The sequence below is a fragment of the Cornus florida genome, unplaced genomic scaffold (assembly GCF_030987335.1).
Source record: "Cornus florida cultivar Cherokee Brave unplaced genomic scaffold, ASM3098733v1 CherokeeBrave_3.0.0_Hap2_Chr01, whole genome shotgun sequence".
NCBI classification, from domain to species: Eukaryota; Viridiplantae; Streptophyta; class Magnoliopsida; order Cornales; family Cornaceae; genus Cornus; species Cornus florida.
In genome coordinates, this window is record NW_026775571.1 from 81,947,191 (window position 1) to 81,970,899 (window position 23,709).

Below are 23,709 nucleotides of genomic sequence, written 5' to 3' on the forward strand. Positions count from 1 at the left end.
CATATAAAGGTGGTGAATATTATGGAAAGTATGATAAAGTGGGTTAAAACTGATGAGTGCTGAAAAGTGCGCATTTAAACCCCTTAAGCTTAAGTATTGTAGAACCTTTATCTATTTTATTTTCCCGCCTTAGACTAATTTCATGTTATTTTCATTTTCAGGCACTTGTCCCCAAAATAAGCCAATTAAGCCAAATAAGAGCATAAAAGAAACAATCTTGAGTTGAATGGAAGAAATGGGCAAAGTGAAAGCAAAATGAAGCAAAGTGGTGGAAATTCATCAAGTTCAATCGATCTCAGCATTCCTTCGATCGATCAGGAAGTGATCGATTTTGGCCTCATCAAGATGGATCCAAGCTTTTGTCCTTATCCCAAAGATCTCACCATTTTTGATCGATCCAACATTTCTCAGATCGATCGAAAAGAATTGATCGTATCCCCACCTACCACTCCACTTACCACTTTTGTCTCTTCTCCAAAATATCTCGGATTTGTCCTTATTCAAAAAGTGCCGCTAAGGAAGGATCGATCCAGCCAAAGTTTGATAGATCTCACCTTAATTCGATCGATCGAACCCTCTCAAGTGCAAATTAAATCAAATTCCAGCTCATTAAAAGTTGTCTCATGGTGCAATCATTAAAGGAGCCCTTATGCACGAGTCTAGACTATTGGGTGTGACACTTGAGCTACCAATATAAGGATTTTGAGCCACTTTTACAAGGGGAGAGATACAATAAAGTTCCAAGAGATTATTCTACATGATATACCAATCTTAGAGAAGAAGAAAAGAGAGGAGGCTAGAGACACATTCTTGGGAGTTCTTCCATCTACTTAGGGTTTCCATCAAGAAGAAGAGCATTTCTACCATGGAGATAGCCCTTAAGGGTTGGGGAACTATATCAATTAGTGGCTAAACATCTCCTTGGGGCTAGAGTTAGCCCTAAGCATGCCTTCTAAACCTTGATGCTATGTATTTTGAGGGGATTTGTGTTGTAATAATTGTCTTGACACTTATTTATATATGAATCTTGTTTATTCAATGATTTGTATTGTTTAATACTTCCAAATGATCATTTCATTCTATCCATATGTCTATGTATGCTAGAATAGATATTTATATGTTTATCTCTAATTTTTGTGTTATTAATGCATGTCTATGTGTGTTAATGCTATAGATCTAGAGATTGTCAAGGCATAGGGCTTAATAGAATACTCTTGTGGTTTATTTGATGGTTCATACTCATTTCTTGATGGATTGTGCCTCTCCGTTAGTTTAATTAGTTTAATTTTCATGCCCTTAGCTTAGTTGTAGTGTAGTGGTAGAGTAGTTGCCTTAGTTCGTAGATGGGAGGATAATTTATGCTTGTTGTTTGATGTTTTATACTTATGAATACAAGTAGCATATTTTTCTAATCATGTGATATGTTTGGATTATGAGCTTAAAGGAAGGATTAATGGCTTAGTTTAATATATTGTACTATTCACTATGTTGCTTAGACAATATATGCTTAATTGGTCATCCATGCTTGTAGTAACAGTCAATCACACACTCTCAAATTGCAACACATGTTCCCCCTCATTAATTTTACATTAAGTGTTTAGAAAGGTGATGTTTAGTAGTGATCTCTAAGTCCCAAGACCTCTCTCTCTCTCTTGTTTTCTCTATCTTGTATTTACTTTGCTTACTTTAGTTTAAATTGCATTGTAGTTTAATCAAACCAGCAATCAATATTTGATCATTTGACCTACTAATCCGACCTTGTTTCCATATCAACATAGCTTCCCAATCCCTTGGGACGATCCCTATTCACCTTAGCTACATTAGTAGTAGTGATGGTAGTGGCTTTTTACAAATTTAAACTTGGACACTTATCATGTTTTTAGCTTAATGGCACGACACACACCAAGTTTTGGCGTCGTTGCCTGGGATTGAAGGCAACGCCGTGTTTTGGAAACAATTAGGAATTAGTACTCTTTTGATCATATTTTTACTTTATTTTCATTTTTAGATATTTATTGTGTTTGTTCTTGATTGACTAGGTACATTGAGCAAGGAAAGTTAGCAAAGGAGCATTCTTGGAAATAAGCTAAAGCTAAGCATAAAAGGATAAAAGTCTAAAAAAATTGCAAAGACAAGTAAGAAAAACTTGAAGAATACTTTGAAGTGCTTAAGGACCCTTTGTGAGCTCTTTCTAACTCAATCTCTAGTTAAATTGTCAGCCCGCGTGGAGGCTTGTTTTTACATTTCTAGATAAATCGTGAGCCCGCGTGGAGGCAATTTATTTTTCTTTGCATATTATTCAAAGCATGGGAGTATGGGATCATTGTATGTAGATGAAGTTTGTTAATTGATTTGTTTCAGAGGTGAAGTGATTGTTTATTGCTTTGTTGCTTGTTTGTGTTTTGTTTGTGCATGCATGGTCAGAGATCATTAAATCCTACTCTTGTTCACTTGATTTTCATCTTGAATCCATTGTTTGAAATCCTAGGGGAAGAGGGAGTTCTAATCATTCCATTTCATCAATGGAAGACCATAATGAAGACCATGTGGAGAACCTTGGTCACATAGACCAACAAGGTATCCTCCACCCTAATGTGCATCATGAGAACATCCAAGTACCATTAGGTATGCCTAGACCATTCATTCATCCACCACAATAACAAGGCCATGTTCCATTGGGAATGCCTAGGCCACTTTTTGCTCCACAACCTTCCATAATTCAAGACAATCAAGGTGTATGTGTAGCACCATCGGTTGTAAATCCCCCTCTTGCTTTGCGTGATCACTATGTGCCGAATGAATATAATGCACCCACATGCATTCAATTGCCACCATTTAGAGCACATCACTATGAGATTAAACCACAAACCATTCAAATGCTTCCTAACTATCATGGACTTCCAAGTGAAGAGCTTTATAAGCATTTGGATGAGTTTCTTAAAGTGTGTTCCATCGTGAAATACACAGACATGCCAAAAGAAGTTTTGAGACTTAAACTATTTCCTTTTACCCTTAAAGACAAGGAAAAATATTGGTTCAACAATCTTAGGCCTTTTTCCATAACTTCTTGGGCAGGAATGCAATAAGAGTTCTTGAGGAAGTACTATCAGGTTTCAAAAACCATTGCCATGAGAACCTCAATTCGAGAATTTTCACAAGGGGATGGGCAAACATTTCATGAGGTATGGGAGTGCCTTAATGACTTACTTAGGAAGTGTCCACACCACGACATACCCAAATGGCAATTAGTTCAATGTTTCTTTGAAGGTTTGTTGGACAATTTTAAAGGAATGGTTGATGATTCCATGGGTGGCTCTTATATTGATAGGCATGAGGATGATGTGTGGCATCTTTATGAAAGCATGAGTGAGAATTCTATGCGTTGATCCTTGTCTTCCAAAAATGGTAGAAATTCAAGTAGAAGGAAGAATGTTGGCTTATATGAAGTTGACAACTCCAATGACATAGCCACTGAGATGAAATCCTTATCTCAAAGGTTTTATCAATTCTTGATCAACCAAAACTTGGTGAATCAAATATCTTCCTTCCTAATCATGTGCATCATCACAACTCTAATGAATCATGCATTACCTATTCTAGAGTTTTACATTCTACTTCCAATTATCCCCATGGACATGTGCAAAATGAGCATCATGAACAAGTCAATACAACATTTGTTAATCACGGGAATAATCCCTATGGCAATCATTACAATCCTAGTTGGAGGAACCATTCGAACTTCTTTTGGAAAAGCCAAGGGGAAGGCTCCAACCCTCCCCGAGGTGGTTTTCAAGGGAAGTATGTTCCACCTCCTATGCAAGGCCAAGGTTCCCAAGGTTTTAGATCATCATCATATCAATCACATGGTAATCAATTCTCTAATTCTCATTTTCCTAATCAACCATTTTATTCTCAAGAAAATTCTAGGAGTCCCGCTTTTGAGGAGAAAGTGTTAACCGCTTTAGGAACTTTAGAGGCAAACACTCAATTACTTCATTCTCATTCTCAATCCATTGTTAAGCTAGAAACCTAAGTAAGGCAAATAGCTAGTACTTTAAATGCTAGAGAGAAAGGGAAAATGCCTTTGAATGCCCCACCAAAGCAACAATGCGTTCTGGAGACTCATTCCTCATCGGAAGGTCCCATAATTGAGCATGTTAATGCGGTGACAACCTTGAGAAGTGGGAAGATTGTGGACAACCAAGTAGGTACGTCCAATGAAGAGAGTGAATCGGTGCAACCAAAAGTTGACACCCGTCCCGTTTTACATTTTATTCCTCCTTCATTGCATGTGCATGATCATCCAAATGAGAAAGACTTGAAAAGTGACTTAAGAAGTGATTTGAAAAAGGAGTTAAAAAATGATTTACAAAATTCTTGTGTTGAAAATACTTCAAATAAAGTTTTAGAAAAAGATTTTGAGCCAAGAGCTCCATTTCCGGATGCCTTGAAAGGATCCATTTCTATTGAAAAACAAAAGACTAAAGTGAATGAAATCATTGAAATGTTTAGGCAAGTGAAAATCAATCTTCCACTTTTGGATGCAATTAAGCAAATTCCGGCTTATGCTAAGTTCTTAAAAGATCTTTGCACCCAAAAGAGGAAGAACAAGAGCCAAGCACCTAGAAAAGTGGTCTTAACCGAGCAAGTAAGCTCCATTTTGCAACATAACACTCTTCCAAAGTTTAAGGACCCAGTGCACCTACTACTTCTTGCATCATTGGTGACCATGTCATTAGTCGGGCCCTCCTTGATTTAAGAGCAAGTGTTAACCTTTTTCTATATTCGGTATATGTTAAATTGGGCTCAGGAGACTTAAAACCGACGTCGGTGGTTTGCAACTTGCCGACCGATTCATCAAAAAGCCTAGAGGTATCATTGAGGGTGTTTTGATCAAAATTGATAAATTCTTCTTCCCGGTCGATTTCGTTGTCATTGACACGGAACCGGTTCCAAATCCCAAGAGCCAAATTCCCGTTATCCTTGGCCGTCCTTTTTTGGCAACCGCAAATGCCAATATAAATTGTAGGACGGGGATAATGAAAATTTCATTTGGCCACATGAAGGTGAAGTTGAATATTTTCAATCCAACCCTAAATTCAATTAACAAGCATGAAGAAGTGAGTGTTATGGAAAAATGTGCTAACAATGAACTTGATATAATTAAGTCTTTGCTTGAAACTGGAACTTCAAAAGGTTTATCTTCAAATTTGAATTCAATGAATGGTTTTTTAAAATTCTACTTTGAAAGGGCATGGAAGCCCAAGAATTGCTTTGACCAAGGACCGACAATCTCTTTTGAGCCAAATCCAACAAGTTCTTTAGGGAACCATTTGTTGGATAGGGTTCAAAATACTTATCACCCTATTAAGGAGGGGATGCATTACAAGATGTTTGATCCGGGCTAAAAGAGCCCAACGTCTTGCTAGAAACGTTAAAGACTAGTGTATTTCGTAGGGGTTTTCAACCCTATTCCCTCCTCATTTCTATTTTATTTTTCATTTCTTGAGGCATCTAGATATTTGTTCTGGGTTCATATACATTGCTAGGAACTGTGATTAGGATTGCATACACTTTCATATTGAAACTGGGCATTTTGTGCCTGTTCGATCTATCTCAAAATATGTTCAATCGATTGAACCTTCTTTCTTGCATCCAATCACCTCTCTGTTCCATCATGCAAGAATTTCCTACATATTTTAGCTCTTTGTTTAATCATGCGAAGAATACTTGCATAAATCAGCTCTCTGTCCCATCGCGCAAAGTTCCTATCTGATCGATCTTAAGTTCCAAGATCAATCCAACTTCTTCTTGGATCAATCTTCATTCCCAACACTTATAAAAATTTTGAACCCCATGAAAAAGGCCTCTTTGTTCCATCGTTCGAACTTGTATGCAGGTTTTTACATGTTTGATCGATCTGAGCCTTTTCTGGATCGAGCTGGGGTTGATCGATCTGTAACTCTTGTTAACTTTTACTTTGACTTTATTTTGAATTTTAAATTTCAAAATTAAAAAAAAAAATCCAAAAATATTTTTAATTTTTAATTTTTAATTTGTAATTTTCAAAAACTCAAAAATTCCAAAAATATTGTCGTTTAGAGAGAATAAATCGATCTCAAGACCTTTCAGATCGATCTATGTTCGATCGATCTAAGTTCCATTCAGATCGATCGAACATTCCAGCGATCGTTTTTAAAATAAAACCCTAGGGTTATTTGGATTGATTTCAAAGATCGATCTAAGACCCCATCTCTCTTCCGCCGTTGCACACCACCTCTCCCAACTCCGGCGAACCCTCCGGTGAGTCTCCCAAGCTTCGAACATCATCTCTCACTCTAGATCTCATAATCTCATCATCTCGGTTTCCACTTCTCTCTCGGATTTGGTAAGTTTTGAGTCGTATTATTTGATTTCGAGTTTCAATCTTTATGTTTCTCTTGTTACCATGCTTAGATCTAGAGTTGCCATGTTCAAATCTTGTCATTTATGAAGTTCTCAAGCTTATATATATATGTATATATCTGTATATTTTTTTGATTTCGAATTCATTTTCAGGGATCACGAGCCGAATCAAGTGACCATTTTTGTGTTGTTATTGTGTAAAAGGGCCCACGAGCTTACTCGAGAGGCCCCCAAGCCATCCACATCACAGATCTGTGACTTTTCAGTTTTGTCACAACAGTTCAATCGATCGAACATTTCTCAGATTAATCTGAGAAAGATCGATCTCACCTACACCAGATCGATCTAAGTTGGATCGATTTCACAATTTCCTAATCGACTGAACATCACAGATTTGCATATACACTTCAAACAACATCTTCTGTGTTCCATGCTATCTTATATATCCCCAATACCTGTGTTTTCTACATTGGATGCATTCCATACTTATACTGTCTAGCATGTTTCACTTAGTTGTCACTTATTTATCATCTATACCTGGCTGCATTATAACTTGCATAGATTCATGCCAATCACTTTGAGTTGTTTACCTTATTTAACATCTATGTTTCTATATATACTATGCTTCAATGCTTTATACCCGTACTGACTTCTTTTATAAGCTTTTTTTTTTTTATTTTGCAGGCCATGGCCTGAGTAAAGACTGTTGCTCGCTGGCAGTATAAGCGACGAGTTAGACAGAGGATAGAGGAGCCAGGAGAGCCCTCTCATGTTTAGGAGCTTGGAGAGCCCTCCCATGCTCAGGAGCAACCTGCAGAGCCAGCACCAGCTCAGTCTTCCTTATCAGACAGCAGACTCTAGTCTTCTACTTCTGCATCTTTTTCTTCATCATCTGATGAGGCTGAGTATACACTATTACCTCCACCATCACCACCACTAGCTCAGCCAGGTCGGGACGTAGACCGACCTCTTCTGAGATACTAATGCCTTCCAGTGGCGCATATGTCGGTGTTTGATATAGATTTCTTCTCTCGGTCAGTCTTGACCCGGGCAACATATGACGACATTAACCATAGGGGCATTTTAGCTATTTTAGCCCCTATCACATACCCAGTTTACCCGAGGCTTGTCCAGTTATTCTACTAGAATCTTCGGCCTGCCCTGAGTAATCTGGAAGAGCTGCGTACTACCATAGACGGCCATCCCATCAGGATCACGGTGGAGTCTCTGGCCCGATCTTCTCGATGCCCGCATGTCTGCCCTCCCAATCTTCACTATCCCATTTTACGGAGGCCCTCTTTTGCAGACATGGTCATGGAACTTGTAGGCCACTATAGTGAGGGTGAGACCTTTGCCACCCACACCTATTTGCCAGATGATCTGTGGTTCTTCGATTCGGTCTTGTACCAAAATGTGTTTATTGCGGGCCACAAGATCCAAAGACGTGGCGATTTTCTTGCAGCCCTATATACTTTTTACACATGGCACTGGTTTTCTATCCCAGCATTTTATTAGAGTGTCATGATGAAGCTCTATACAAACTATGTTAGCAAGGCCAAGCCCAAGCAAGCTAAGTTTCTCCCATTCGGCCATCTAATTACTCAGATCCTGCGGGACCACCAGTATCCTTTCTGCCTATAGGAGCGTACTGAGTTTGGAACTTGTCATTTTAGTAAGAAGGATTGGGATAAGAGTTACAAGGCTCTTGTCAAGAGCTTAGAGGATGACATAGTATTAGCAGTAGAGAGAGAGGAGGAGGAGGCAGAAGCAGAAGCAGCCGCAGCAGTCGAGGCAGAAGCAGCCGTAGTAGCCAAGGCAGAGGCAATAGCAGCAATAGACCCAATAATCGATCTAGCTACAGCATAGATGGATATAGACCTGGAGCAGCAGCCTCCAGAGGAGCTACAACATCACTCTCCAGCAAGGTCGCCGTTACATTTCCAGGAGCAGGCTCAGGATGCACATCATTCTCCTAATCTAGTTATACCTAAGGCTCCAACACCGACACCTGGCTTTGGAGAGCGTATCCAAGCTTTGAAGGATACAGTAGTCTCTATCTGAGCAGACACTCACTCTCTGAGCTGATATTTTTACCCTCCATGCAGATGTTCTAGCTGCACTGCACGACATTTCTAGAGATATACATGGATTGCGCCCCGCCCGTCCTACCTCTTCTGTCTGATCTCTACATCTCTCTATATATATTTGTGATTCTTGACTGCTACTATGATACTATTATATTATTTTTTCAGCCAGTCTGTTGGCCTTGATATTGGATGTACTATATACTGTTTATTTATTTTCTTTATGCATGATTATATTTTTGGATGTCATACGTTTGTATTGATATATCTGTTTGTGATTGACTCCATCATCAGGTGCATTCCAGTGACTTCAATAGGAGAGAGTGCTACCCAAAAATTTCTCAGGACCACCCTTATTCCTCTTTCATTATTTCATTGTCCCATTTAAACTTGCATGTCCACTGTGCACTATTATTATTCCCTTTGTTATCTAATGAGATTTTATCCTAGTGCCATCTTTTTAGGACCACAGTTAAACCCAAGTTTGGGGGGGGTTATACCACCCATTTTGGATACTTAAGTTCCAGCCATTCTTTGCCATAGTTGCACTGGTATACTCTTTCCTTTTGTTCTCTTTGCACATTGAGGACACTGTGCCATTTAAGTTTGGGGGTAATGTGTGTTTTACAGTGTTTGTTGCCAATTTAAAATTTTAAGCATGACTTGTGGATTTGAGTGATTTTCTATGATTGGTCCATGACTAGCTATGATTTTGATCTTTTGAGGACTATATTGCTTGGAATTTAAAAATTGTTTGACTTGAGAGTCCAATACTCCTTGTATGCCTTGTGGATGCCATTTAGGAGTAAATTTTTCGAAAGATTGATATCATGCTTGCATTTATGGTCCACATCATTATGATTTTGTGATCGTTTTGAGATTCACTCTAGGATTCTATACTAGCACAAGCGCACACTAGTATTCATTTGTGGGGTACATGATTTGTTGATTATCGAATTGGTTATATCCCAATTAAGTTAGTAGTTCATTAAAAGATTTCATTCTTGATAAAGATCGATAACAACCCCTTTTCACTAAGTAGTCGGGATTTTAGCCTCATGCAACATTAAATTTCTCGCACCGAAAGGTGGAGGGCCCAAACTCCAGGTTAATAATTGGTTTAAAAAAAAAATGGATGTTACAAAAGCAAATAAAAAAGTGAGGATTTCTCCCAAAAGGTGAGAAGTGGGAAATGATTAGATGGAGGTTATTTTGATTTGTAGCCTAGTTGATTTGAGCTTGTAAGTCCTTAGGGGTGTTTGAACACCTAATGCCCTAAGGCCGTCTGGTTTGGGAGTCATTGACCTAACGCTCGACCTCACGGATCGCTAAAAACTTAATAGATCACTACATTGCACCATGCTTCCATCTTTGATCCTCTAAGTTAGTAAAATAATAATAATAATAATAATAATAATAATAAAATTTCGAGTGAAAAGAATAAATGCACCTAGATCAATAAAGCTTTAATATAAGGTCCACTCTTTGTCTTGATGATCGGTACTAGATTTGTGTGCTAGTTTGAGGGTAAGGATGTGATTATTTCTTTAATTGGCTAAGATAGCAACATATTTGATGCCGGTCCACTCAAAAAGGATTTTAGAGTTGTTTTAATTTTCAAGATCATTTTCTTGATGTGTGGAGGACCATACTTGCTTGCTTGATGTTGAAATTTTGGGAGATTGCTTGAAAATGGTTGAAAAATTGAATACTTGAGGTAGTTTTCTCCCAATGCTTGTTTGCAATATTGGTGCCTCTTTTGTGAGAATGAGGTTAATGTTTGTGGGTAACATTTCTAGAAACCTTCACGAGACTTCACTCGTCCACTAGGGGTTTAAAAGGCTTGTTGCATATGCTAAATGCAACCGTGTTCCCTACGAAAGTCTGGCACTTATCCCCAAAATAAGCCAATTCAACCAAATAAGAGCATAAAAGAAGCAATCTTAAGTTGAATGGAAGAAAGTAGCAAAGTGGAAGCAAAATGAAGTAAAGTGGTGGAAATTCATCAAGTTTAATCGATCTCAGCATTCCTTCGATCGATCAGGAAGGGATCGATCTAGGCCTCATCAAGATGAATCCTAACTTTTGTCCTCATCCCAAAGATCTCACCATCTTTAATTGATCCAACATTTCTCAGATCGATCGAAAAGATTCGATCTTATCCCCACCTACCACTCCACCTACCCCTTTTATCTTTTTCCCAAAATATCCCAAAAATATCTCTGATTTGTCCTTATCCAAAAAGGCGCTGCCAAGGAAGGATCAATCCAGCCAAAGTTTGATAGATCTCACCTCAGTTCGATCGATTTCACCAAAGGTTTGATCGATTGAACCCTCTCAAGTGCGAATTAAATCAAATTCTAGCTCATTAAAAGTTGTCTCATGGTGCAATCATTGAAGGAGCCCTTGTGCACAAGTCTAAACCATTGGGTGTGACACTTGAGCTACCAATATAAGGATTTTGAGCCACTTTTACAAGGGAAGAGATACAATAGAGTTCCAAGAGATTATTCTACATGGTATACCAATCTTAGAGAAGAAGAAAAGAGAGGAGGCTAGAGACACATTCTTGGGAGTTCTTCCATCTACTTAGGGTTTCCATTAAGAATAAGAGCATTTCTACCATGGAGATAGCCCTTGAGGGTTGGAGGACTACATCAATGAGTGGCTAAACATCTCCTTGGGGCTAGAGTTAGCCCTAAGCATGCCTTCTAAACCTTGATGCTATGTATTTTGAGGGATTTGTGTTGTAATACTTGTCTTGACACTTATTTATATATGAATCTTGTTTATTAAATGATTTATGTTGTTTAATACTTCCAAATGATCATTTCATTTTATCCATATGTCTATGTATGCTTGAATAGATGTTCATGTGTTTATCTCTAATCTTTGTGTTATTGATGCATGTCTATATGTGTTAATGCTATAGATCTAGAGATTGTCAAGGTATAGGGCTTAATAGAATACTCTTGTGGTTTATTTGATGGTTTATACTCATTTCTTGATGGATTGTGCCTCTTCCTTAGTTTAATTAGTTTAATTTTCATGTCCTTAGCTTAGTTGTAGTGTAGTGGTAGAGTAGTTCCCTTAGTTCTTAGATGGGAGGACAATTTATGCTTGTTGTTTGATGTTCCATACTTATGAATGCAAGTAGTATATTTTTCTAATCATGTAATATGTTTGGATTATGAGCTTAAAGGAAGGATTAATAGCTTAGTTTGATATATTGTAATATTCACTATGTTGCTTAGACAATATATGCTTAATTGGTCATCCACGCTTGTTATAACAATCAATCACACACTCTCAAATTGCAACACATGTTTCTGCTCATTAATTTTACATTAAGTGTTTAGAAAAGTGATGTTTAGTGGTGATCTCTAAGTCCCAAGACCTCTCTCTCTCTTGTTTTCTCTATCTTGCATTTACTTTGCTTACTTTAGTTTAAATTGCATTGTAGTTTAATCAAACCACCAATCAATCTTTGATCATTCGACCTACTAATCTGACCTTGTTTCCATATAAACATAGCTTTCCAATCCCTTGGGACGATCCCTATTCACCCTAGCTACATTAGTAGTAGTGGTGGTAGTGGCTTTTTACAAATTTAAACTTGGCCACTTATCTTGTTTTTAGCTTGATGGCATGACACACACCAAAAACTCTAACCATTTGCTAAACTCCTTGAAATATATAGCATTTGTGCTCAATACACTTTGTTATACATACCACAACAGAAGCGTGTAGCTGAAAGACGTAATCGTACTTTTATGGATATGATTAGGAGTATGTTAAGTAATTTTTTGTTACCTATAATCTAAAAGGTACAAGTTTTACTATCCTAAACATAGTATGAGAATTGTTGAAACTGAAAATGTCCGATTCATTGAGAATGGTGAAGTCAGTGGAAGTGATAAAAATAAGAATGTGATCATTCAAGAAGTTAGGGTATAAATTTCTTTACCCATAGCTTCTAAGGAAATAATTGTTCCTTCAGTTGTTAAATCGTATAACAACGAAGAACAATTGAATGATCAATAACTCCATAATGAGATTGTCACCAATGAATGGATTGTAGAAGAATCATAAGGAATAACATTAAAAGTATCTCAAAGAGAAAGGAGATCTGCTATTCCGGATGACTATGTGATATATCTGCAAGAATCGAATTTTAATATATATTAAGATATATAAGGATTCGGTTACATATTCACAAGCCATTGACAATAATCATTTAACTAAATGGATTAGTCCCATGAATGAAGAAATTATAAAGAAAAATTCTCTACAGTATTTAAGAATGATTCTCTTAAAATATCATGGCATTAGTAGCTTATTATGATTTACAGTTACATCAAATGGATGTGAACACAACTTTTATGAATGGGAGTTTAGAAGAAGAAGTCCATATGGAACAACTTGAAGGCTTCACATTAGAGTATAAAGAGTATATGATCTATAAACTTAAGATGTCAATATATGAACTTAATGGTATTTTAAGTTCAATAATACCATTATTTCTTTTGGTTTTAAGGGAAATATTGTTGATCAATGTATATATACTAGAAGGTTAGTGGGAGTAAGTTTATATTTCTGATTCTATTTATTGATAATATTTTGTTTGCTAGTAGTGATATTAGTTTATTATATGAAACTAAAAGTTATCTCTAAGAACTTTGAAATGAAAGATATGGATGAGGCATCCTACGTGATAGGAATAGAAATATTCCGTGATTAATCACGTAGAATTTTAGGATTGTCTCAAAAAGCATATTTTGAAAGAGTTCTAGAAAGATTTGGTATGAAACATTGTTCAACCAATATTGTTCCATATATAAAAAGGGGATAAATTCAGCCTAATGTAATTCCAAAGAATGAGTTAGCTAGAAGATAAAGAAATGAAAAATATTCCTTATGCATATATTGTGAAGTTTGATGTATATACAAGTTGGTAGGGGATAAAAGATTATATGCTCACACTTAGAAAGACATTTTTATGAATATGTGGATAATCATTAATTCATAATTGGTTATTTATTCCTTTTGGCTGGAGGAACAATATTATGAAAAAATGCAAAGTAATTTATTATTACTTTGATTATTATGAATTTTCTAATTTGTAGCATGCTTTGAGGTTACAATTTATTGTTACAGAATTTATTTCAGGACTTGGAGTTACAGGTACCATTTTCAGATTGTTGAAAATTTATGGTGCAATTGTTCATCTTTTTGTAAAAAAAAAAAAAAGATAGGTATTTTAAAGTTGAAATACATTATTATTAAAGAAGATATTTAGAAACAACAAATGTCTATTAAATATATAAGCACACAACTTATGATTGTAATCCATTAACGAATGGACTACCACCCATGATATTTGTGAATATGTTGAAAGAATGGGTTTTGAATGTAGTCAATGTTGATTATTTTTTAATTGTGGATTACTTAATAGTGCTTATATATATTTGACATTTTACGCTCATTAAATGTGTTTATAATATTTCCTATTAATTAATGTATACGTACGTATTGCTTTAATAATAAGTGGTAATAGGAATAGTCTTGGAAAAGATATTATTGTTATATTATTATTGATACTTCTCATTTATAGACTATGTTGAATAGGTTACTAGTGTTGTGGTACATGGAAGTGACTGTGTCATTTAGTAATATATAACTGCCATGACTCGCATTAGTAATTTATTTACCATGGTATTTATGATGATCAACTTAAGGACTCAATCTGACTTATGGTGCACACTAATGACTATTTTACTAAACCACTACAGAAGTTATCATATAAGCCAAGTAGGAGAATGTAAGATTATTTATTAATTGTGTGGCCCATATGTTTTGGACATGTGATATATTTCATTAATTAGTGGTTAAGTAAATAGGTATCAGATTAATATTATATTATTTAGTCAACTTGTAAATTACCTTTTATGGTAATTAATTATTGAAGAAGTGTTTTCCTATTTATTCCTTACTTTGATGGAAAGTGGAATTAAGGTTACTAAAAAATAAAACTGGTCCTTTCTCTGCCTTTATAAAAATGCATATTCCCATCAGTTATGTATGCTTAATGAAAATAACATGATATAATTTTTATGTGTGCAAAAGGCCAAGAGAGAGAAATCAGTTTCCATGTTTTGCCTATTGTTCAGAGTTGCGGCTTAGTTCATTGATAAAGGATCTCGACATTGGACTTCATCTCAACAAGGTTTACAATTATAGATCGAGGTATTTATATCTAACTACTTTATTTATGCATTATAGCAATGTGAAGATAATGAAGTTCTAAGATCTTAGGATTCATATTTATTTGTGATTAATGATTTGCACGAATAAATTATAGTTTACAATATATTCCTATAATGATTTAGCATAGTGGATCTTAGTACTGTAGAATGCATGTCTTCTTTAACTAAATAGCAAAACATACGTGCGCATGTCTTCTTTATGCAAAACATGTAACATAATTAGTACATTCCATTATCTACTAAAAAAAAAAAAAAAAAAAAAAACCTCTAATGTAATTTTGGTTTTTTTTCGCTTATTAAGGTTATTTGTCTCATTTATACAAGCTTATCCATTCAACTAAAAAAAAAAAAAAAGGTTATTTATCTCACAACTATGAAAAGATCAAAATCACTGTACAATTGTTTGCCCTATGATAACACTTGGTCACACCAAGTCTCAGTTACACAAGAACACACAAGGGACGAGGCCTTTGCCCTCCAACCTTCACTATTATTCACAAAATAGCACAAGAAACCCACTTGGTTTCTGTACAAGCCCATAAAGTGTCACTAATCCTTGCTACTAATTAACCCCCACAAAGCTTTATATAGGCACTCACAACGCTGCCTGAACTAGCCCCGCGATTTTGCCTTCTATGTTTGTGGATGACACCCCATTCACTTGGGATTGTGCTTGTTTGTGTGCAACTGACATTAGTAAGGTTAATAATATATGATATGTCGGACTAGTTATTTGGCTCGTTTTTTTAGGGGCGTGCCAGAGTCTTTTAACCCAAGGGGTTGGATAGCCAAACTATCCTTGGTGCTGATTGAATTCGTAATCGACCCTTCTGTGTATCAGGCAACTACTGGAAGGCAAGGATGACCCTTTCCTTTAGGTTTTTCAATACCTCAATAAAGAGAACTTTCAACACTATAAGTGGAATGGATGAAGGGAGTAAAACAAATAACACGAGTATTCATCTATTATAAGAGACTTAGAAAATAAAAGAAGAGGGGACTGAAGCTAAGCGTTGACTTTTATTTCATAAGTAAAATTCTCATACAGAGTACAAGAAGTGATTAATTCTACATCTAATACTAGACTACTCTTATGAACAGAAGTAAAATATAAGTAAAACACTAAGTAAGAAATTGCAGAAGTATGAAATTGTAGAAGTAAGAAATTTGTTGTAGTCAGGGACCTTTTGCACAAGGCCCTCATGGTGCTATTTAATTATAAATGTTTGGAGTTGCAGTTTCCGTTTCAAATTCAAATATTATATTTGAATTAAAAACTTCCTTTGTTTTAAGCTTATCCAAATGCAACTCCTTTTGTCTTTTGTCTTAAGCTTATCCAAATGAACATGTTTTTTGAATAAAACTGACGTAGCTTTAAAATAGGCAATTTATTGACTTTAGACTCCAATTTGAATAAGAGTCTTATTAGTAATATGGTATATATCTTCATTTAATAGGCTCAAGCATCAACCTGCAATAATCCTCTATTATTACAGCCTATTATAAGAAATCACCCATCAATTAATTAACTTTAATTAATTGGAGTAAATTTTTTTTTCAAATTATTCGACTTGTGCCATGTGGCCGAATAAATATTTATTTTTAGGGTGTAAACAATGCCCCCGGTTCTTTGTAATAAGGGCAGACCAAAATTTTAAAGAGTTACATCTTCTGATGGATTACAATTTAAATCAGTCACTCTTATTTGGCCCTTCACATAGCTAACCAGTCCTTATATCTTCTGACAATTCTTCGATTGATTTTCCGATCAACAACTTATTGCCACCAGCCCTTATTTTTATTTCGCGTATCAGTAATCTTTCAGCCACATCTTAACTATGACACATTCACCATACAATTGGTTTGAACACTTAATCAATTGAGGTGCTGATCAAACATTGCCACCAAAGTGGCAAGTAAGTGGTCTAGGTGAAGGATTGAATTATGTAGAGGCTGATTATGTTTAGCTCATGGGTAATTTCTAATCTTAGCACTAAATTATTCACATTTACAACCAAAACGTGCATATTTGGTTGTCAATCAACAACTCATAATTTAAATCGGCCTTTTTGGGCTTCTTGGGGCCGAACGAATTGCTATCCATAGCCAAGTAGGCCTTAGAGCAGAAGTATATTTTCTTTTCACCTTTTTTAGTGTCCTTCTGGTTGTTGAATCTGACACCTGGGCACCACTAATGGTTTCTAGAGGCTTTGTCGACCCTTGACATATACAAGGTTCAATACATAATTTTTTAGTAGCATCAACATCAAGGCCACTTTCAACCTTTGTCAAATGAATCTCATAAGTAAAATCTTTGACATAATTATTATTCGATGACTCTGTCACATGAATTTCATAGTTTGTGATGAGCGCTCTATCTTATTTTTTCGCTTTAGATTGATTTCATGTTATTTCCGTTTTTAGGCGCATATCCCCAAAATAAGCTAATTCAGCCAAATAAGAGCATTAAAGAAGCAATCCTGAGTTGATTGGAAGAAAGGAGCAAAGTAGGAGCAGAATGAAGCAAAGTGGTGGAATTGCACAAAGTTCAATTGATCACATAATATCTTCGATCGATCTGACATTGATCGATCTCAGCACCTCAAGATGGATCCAAGCTATTTTGTCCTTATCCAAAGATCCCACAATGTTCGATCGATCCAACAATTCTCAGATCGATCGAAAATATTCGATTTTATCTAGTTGTACCACCCCACCTACCACTTTTGTCTCTTTCCCAAATTTATCTCGAATTTCTCCTTATCCAAAAAAGTGCTGCCAAAAAATGATCGATCCAGCCAAAGTTCGATAGATCTCAGCCATGTTCGATCAATCACACCCCATGTTCGATCGATCGAACCCTCCTAAGTGTGAATTAATTCAATTTCCAGCTCATTAAAAGTTGTCTCATGGTCTAATCATTGGAGGAGCCTTGGTGTACGAGCCTAGACCATTGGGTGTGACATTTGAGCTACCCATATAAGGATTTAAGCTACTTTTTACACATATGATCTATTACCATCTTGAAAAATTCTTAGAGAGGAAGAAAAAAGGAGAGGAGGCTAGAGACACATTCTTGGAAGTTCTTCCATCCACCTCAAGATCAAGAGCATTTCTACCATAGAGATAGCCCTTGAGGGTTAGAGGACACCATCCATGAGTGGTTAGACATCCTCTTGGGGCTAGAGTTAGCCTTAAGCATGCCTTCTACATCTTGATTTATGTATTTTTGAGGGTATTTGTGTTGTAATACATGTTTTGACATTTATATATACATAGATCTTGTTTATTCAATAATTTGTGTGGTTTAATTCTTCCTATTGATCATTTCATTCTATCCATATGTCTATGTATGCTAGAATAGATGTTCATGTCTTTATCTCTAACTTTTGTGTTACTGATGTATGTCTATGTGTATTAATGCTATAGATCTAGAGATTGTCAAGATGTAGTGCTTAATAGAATGCTCTTGTGGTTTATTTGATAGTTCATACTCATTTCTTGATGGATTATGTCTCTCAATTAGTTTAATTAGTTTAATTTCATGCCATTAGCTTAATGTAGTGTAGTTGCCTTAGTTGTTAAATGGGAGGACAATCCATGCTTGTTGTTTGATGTTCCATACTTATGAATGCAACAAGCATACATCTCTAACCTTGTGATGTGTTTGAATTGTGAGCTTAAAGGAAGGATTAATGGCTTAGCTTGATATATTGTGCTATTCACTATGTTGCTTAGATAATATATACTTAATTGGTCATCCATGCTTGTTGAAACAACCACACACACACACAAATATTGCAACACATGTTTTCCCCTCATTAATTGTTCATTGAGTGTGTAGAAAGGCTATTCTTATTGGTGACCTCTAAATCCCAAGATATCTCTTTCTTGTTTTCTTTATACTTTAGTTACTTGTTCTACATTAAACTTGATTAGTCTTAGTTTTAGCTTAATCAACCAAACCAACCAATCTTTGATCACTCGACCTACTAACCCTAATCTTGTTTCCATATCTTAATACCACCCATCAATCCCTTAAAACGATCCCTACTCACTCTTGCTACGTTAGTAGTAGTGGTGGTAGTGGTTTTTATAAATTTACACTTGACCAAAAAAGCTTTTCTTGAACTGTACATTCACTACATTATTTTCTCGTCAAATTTTGGCGCCGTTGCCGGGGATTGATTGAAGGCAATGTTGTATTTGTGGAAACAATTAGAAAATAGTACTCTTTTGATCATGTCTTTACTTTATTTTTATTTTCATTTTGGTTACTTATTGTGTTAGTTCTTATTTGACTAGGTACATTGGGCTAAAGAAAAGTGAGCAAGGGAGCATTCTAAGCTAGGAACTAAGCAAAGCAAGGAAAAAGGCTAAAATCTAAAAATTTGCAAAGCTAAGGTTGAAAAATAAATTAAAGTGCTTAAGGACCCTTTGTGAGCTCTTTCTAAACTCAATCTCTACTTAAATCGTTGCCTCGCGTGGAGGCTTATTTTTCAATTCCTAGATAAATCGTGAGCCCGCGTGGAGGCAATTTATTTTTCTTTAAATGTTGTTCGAAACATGGGAGTATGGGATCATCGTATGTGGAGGAAGTTTGTTGATAATTGAATTGTTGCGAATGTGAAGTGATTGCTCATTGTTTGTTGCTTTTTTGTGTTTTGCTTATGCATACATGGTCGGAGATCATTAAATCTAACTTTTGTCCCTCTTAATTTTCATCTTGAATTCATTGTTCGTAATCCTAGGGGAAGAGGTAGTTCTAGTCAATCTATTTCATCAATGGAAGACCATCATGAGGACCATGTGGAGGACCTTGGTCACATAGACCAACAAGGTATCCTCTACCCCAATGTGCATCATGAAAACATTCAAGTACCATTAGGCATGTCGAGACCATTCATTCACCCACCACCACAACAACAAGGCTAAGTTCCATTGGGAATGCCTAGGCCAATATTTGCTCCACAACCTCCCATAATTCAAGGAAATAGAGGTGCTCATGTAGCACCACCAATTGTAAATCCTCCCCTTGCTTTAAGAGATCACTATGCGTTGAATGAATATAATGCACCCACATGCATTCAATTACCACCATTTAGAGCACATCACTATGAGATCAAACCACAAACCATTCAAATGCTTCCTAACTACCATGGACTTCTAAGTGAAGAACCTTACAAGCATTTGGATGAGTTTCTCGAAATATGTTCCACCGTGAGATACACGGACATGCCAGAAGAGGTTTTAAGATTTAAACTTTTTCCATTCACCCTTAAAGACAAGGAAAAATATTTGTTCAACAATTTTAGGCCTTTTTCGATAACTTCTTGGGCGGAAATGCAACAAGAGTTCTTGAAGAAGAACTATCCAGTTTCTAAGACCAATGCCATGAGAACCTCAATTAGAGAGTTTTCACACGGGGATGATGAAATGTTTCATGAGGCATGGAAAAGATTCAATGAATTGCTTAGGAAGTGTCCACATCATGACATGCCTAAATAACAACTGGTTGAATTCTTCTTTGAGAGTTTATCGGATAATCATAAAGAAATGGTTGATGCTTCCATGGGTGGCTCTTATATTGATAGGCATATGAACGATGTGTGGCGTCTTTATGAAAGCATAAGTGAGAATTCTTTATATCGATCCTTATCTTCTAAGAATGGTAGAAATTTAAGTGGAAGGAAGAATGTTGGCTTACATCAAGTCGACAACTCTAATGAAACAACCGCCGAGATGAAATCCTTATCTCAAAGGTTTGATCAATTTTTGATTAACCAACATTTGGCGAACCAAGTATCTTCCTCCCTTAACCATTTTTATCATTCACCTAATGTGACATGTATGACTTATTCAAGTGTTTTACATTCTACTTCCAATTGTCCCCATGGACATGTGCAAAATGAGCATCATGAACAAGTCAATGCAGCATTTGTTAATCAAGGGAACAATCTTTATGGCAATCACTACAATTCTAGTTGGAGGAATCACCCGAACTTCTCTTAGAAAAGCCAAGGGGAAGGCTTAAACCATTCCCAAGGTGGTTTTTAAGGGAAGTATATTCCACCTCCAATGCAAGGCCAAGGATCCCAAGGATATCGATTATATTAATCACATGGAAACCAATTCTCTAATTTTCATTTTCCAAATCAATCATATTCTCAAGGAAATTCTAGGAGTCCCGCTTTTGAAGAGAAAGTTTTGACTGCTTTAGGCACTCTAGAGGCGAACACTCAATTGTTTTATTCTCATTCTCAATCTATTGCAAAGGTAGAAACCCAATTAGGGCAAATAGCAAGCACTCTAAATGCTAAAGAGCAAGGGAAAATGCCTTTGAATACCCCACCTAAGCAACAGTGTGTTATGGAGATTCATTCCTCATCGGAAGGTCACACAATTGAGCATGTCAATGCAATGGCAACCTTAAGAAGTGGGAAGATTGTGGACAACCAAGTGGGTATGTCCAATGAAAAAAATGAACCGGTGCAACCACAAGTTGACACCCGTCCTGTTTCACATCCTATTCCTCCTTCATTGCATATGCATGATCATTCAAATAAGAAAGTGTTGAAAAGTGATTTTTAAAGTGATTTTGAAAAGAAAGAATTGCAAAATATTTTTAAAAATTCTTGTGTTGAAGATACTTCAAAGAAAAATTTTGAAAAGGTTTTTGAACCAAAAGCTTGATGAGCGTTGAAAAGTGCGCATTTAAACCCCTTAAGCTTAGGTATTCTAGAACCTTTATCTATCTTATTTTCCTATTTTAGATTGATTTCGTGTTATTTTCGTTTTCAGGCACTTATCCCCAAAATAAGCGAATTCAGCCAAATAAGAGTAAAATTGACGCAATCTTGAGATTAATCAAAGAAATGAGCAAAGTGGAAGCAAAAGGAAGCAAGTGGTGAAAATTCAACATGTTCGATCAATCAGAGAATCTCTTTGATCGGTCCAACTTTGATCGATCTTAACACTGCAAGATGGATCTGAGCTATTTTGTCCTTATCCAAAGATCCCATAATGTTCGATCGATCCAACTTTCTTCAGATCGATTGAAAAGATTCCATCTTATCCAATTGTACCACCCCACCTACCACTTTTGTCTCTTTGCCAAAAATATCTTAGATTTGTCTTTATCCAAAAAGGCGCTGCCAAGGTGGATCGATCCCACAAAAGTTTGATAGATCTCAGCCATGTTCAATCGATCAAAGCCAAGGTTCGATCGATCAAACTTCTCCAAGTGCGACTTAATTAATTTTCCAATACATAAAAAGTTGTCTCATATCCAATCATTGGGAGGAATATTGATGTATGAGCCTAGGTCATTTTGGGTGATATTTTGACCTACCTATATAGGGACTTGAACTACTTTTTAGAGGGAGACACACATCATCTTTAGACATTAGAGAATTCTTAGTGAGGTAAAAAAGAAGAGGGGAGGCTAGAGACACAAGCTTGGAGTTCGTCATCAACCAAGAAGAGGAGCAAATTTCTACCATGGAACTTGCCCTTGAGGGTTGGAGGACCACATCCATGAGTAGCTAGACATCCTTTTGGGGCTAGAGTTAGCCCTAAGCATGCTTTCTACATCTTAATTTATATATTTTTGAGGGGATTTGTGTTGTAATACATGTTTTGACATTTATATATACATAGATCTTGTTTATTCAATGATTTATGTGGTTTAATGCTTCTAATTGACCATTTCGTTATATCCATATGTTTATGTATGCTAGAATAGATGTTCATGTGTTTATCTCTAGCTTTTGTGTTATTGATGCATGTCTATGTGTATTAATGCTATAGATCTAGAGATTGTCAAGACATAATGCTTAATAGAATGCTCTTGTAATTTATTTGATGGTTTATACTCATTTCTTGATGGATTGTGCCTTTCCCTTAGTTTAATTAGTTTAATTTCATGTTATTAGCTTAGTTGTAGTGTAGATGCCTTAATTTCATAAATGGGAGGACAATCCATGCTTGTTGTTTGATGTTCTATGCTTTTGAATGCAAGTAGTATATGTCTCTAACCTTATGATATGTTTGGATTGTGAGCTTAATGGAAGGATTAATGGCTTACTTTGATATATTGTGCTTTTTACTATGTTACTTAAACAATTTATACTTTATTGTCATCCGTGCTAATTGAAACAACCAAACACACACACACCAATATTGCAACATATGTTTTCCCCTCATTAATTATTCATTAAGGGTGTAGAAAAACTATGCTTAGTAGTGATCTCTAAACCCCAAGATCTTTCTCTCTCTTATTCTCTCTCTATTGCATTGTTGTTTACTTTAGTTTAAATTGCATTTTAGCATAATTCAACCAACTAATCTTTTGATCACTTGACCTACTAACCCTAATCTTGATTTCACAACTAATATGACCCACTAATCCTTTGGGACGATCCCTACTTACCCTAACTATATTTTTAGTGAAAGGTAGTAGTGACATTTATAAATTTAAAACTTGGCATCTCACCTTAATGCACTTTCTTAAGCTATGTGGTAGAACGATGGCCACACCATAGTTTTTGGCACCGTTGCCGAGGATTAATTGAAGGCAACGTCGTATTGGTGTAATCAATTAGGAATTAGTACTCTTTTGATTGTGTTTTTACTTTATTTTCATTTTTATTTTGATTACTTATTGTGTTGGTTCTTGTTTAACTAGGTGCATTGGGCTAGAGAAGTGAGCAAAGGAGCATTCGAGTAAAGGAGCTAAGCAAAGCAAAGAAAAAAGCTAAAATCTAAAAAAATTTGTAAGACTAAAACTGAAATTTTTTTTGAAGTGCTAAAGGACCCTTTGTGAGCTCTTTCTTAACTCAATCTCTACTTAAATCATCGGCCCACGCGGAGGCATTTTATTGTTCTTTGCTTATTGTTTAACGCATGGGAGTATGGGATCATGTTATGTGGAGGAAGTTTGTTGATTGATTTAT

General features: G+C 36.0%; 1 pseudogene; it reads right to left on the bottom strand.

The window, feature by feature from the left end:
• Positions 1 to 20,154: 20,154 nt before the first annotated feature.
• On the bottom strand, positions 20,155 to 20,253 carry LOC132283951 (small nucleolar RNA R71; annotated as a pseudogene).
• Positions 20,254 to 23,709: the final 3,456 nt, after the last annotated feature.